Source organism: Arachis ipaensis, chromosome B02 (genome assembly GCF_000816755.2).
Source record: "Arachis ipaensis cultivar K30076 chromosome B02, Araip1.1, whole genome shotgun sequence".
In the NCBI taxonomy this organism is placed as follows: Eukaryota; Viridiplantae; Streptophyta; class Magnoliopsida; order Fabales; family Fabaceae; genus Arachis; species Arachis ipaensis.
The window spans coordinates 16678872-16680027 of record NC_029786.2 but is presented as its reverse complement, the minus strand read 5'-3'; positions in this window follow the sequence as shown (position 1 = coordinate 16680027).

Here is a 1156-nt window from a genome sequence, read left to right as displayed (position 1 = left end):
TCACAAATCAACCTAAATAATCAACACGAATCCTATTTTATAATAACAAGTAAACTCAGACCTTAATCTAGTCCAAACAAATTCAAATTCAAATTCAAGAAACCTAACAGCAAGTTAAAGTAATTTTTATAAATTCTCTAACTGATTCTAAATTATCACCTAATTGAAGCAGCAAGAAACTTGAAAAGAAAATTAAAGCACCAAAAAATAATTTTTAAGTTAAAAATTAAGAACAAATTAAATCAATAATAATAAAAATCTATATATAATGAAAGCTTCACCAAGAAACCTGAATAATCAACACAAATCAACAATAATCAATACAAATTCTATTTGATAATAACAAGTAAGTTCAGACCTTAATCCTATTTTAGAAGTTCAGAAGCATTACCTGAAATAAATTTTAATAGGGGAAGGGAACAACTGAGAAGGAGTTTCTGACCTTCCTCCTACGCCGGCGCCGAGAAGAAGAGTAGCAGGAGAAGAAGAAGAGTAGAAGCGGCGGCAAAAGCGTTTCCAGCACCAGCAGCAGCCAAACCATACGTGAGAGGGTGCCGTCGGAGGGGACTGTCGAAGAGGTGTTGACGGAGAGGAGATGAGAGAGTTAGAGAGAGAGAGAGAGAGAAATTTGAAATGAAAGGGAAGAGGGTTTGCAGTTCGAATTTAGGGCACGATTACTGTCATTTGCCAGTAACGCGTTGCGGGTCACCAAAACTCAGATTTTCACTAAACGTGTTTACCGTCATAATAATTCAACAGTAAATTTACGTTACATTTCTCATCTATTTTTTTTTTTCGTTTTTTCTCCAATTATTACCAGTAAATTTACCGTTGAAAATAGAAATCCGCTGATAATGATTTTATCTAACGAATTTTACGCCTAAACGGTCAATAAATTCTCCAATAAAATTGATGCTAATGTGCAACGCTAAATTCGACGATAAATCTAACGGAACTCATTAGTGTTTTTTTTGTAGTACCTTGTAACATGCAACGATATACATAAATTTAAAAAAGATAAAAATGTATCTAGATTTAATTTAAGACCATTGGGTAATATTAAATCTAATTTGTGTTATTTATATAATTTACTCTAATAATTATTTAGCGATATTATTTATAGATTATTATTAATTTTAAATTCTTTTAGCAAAAA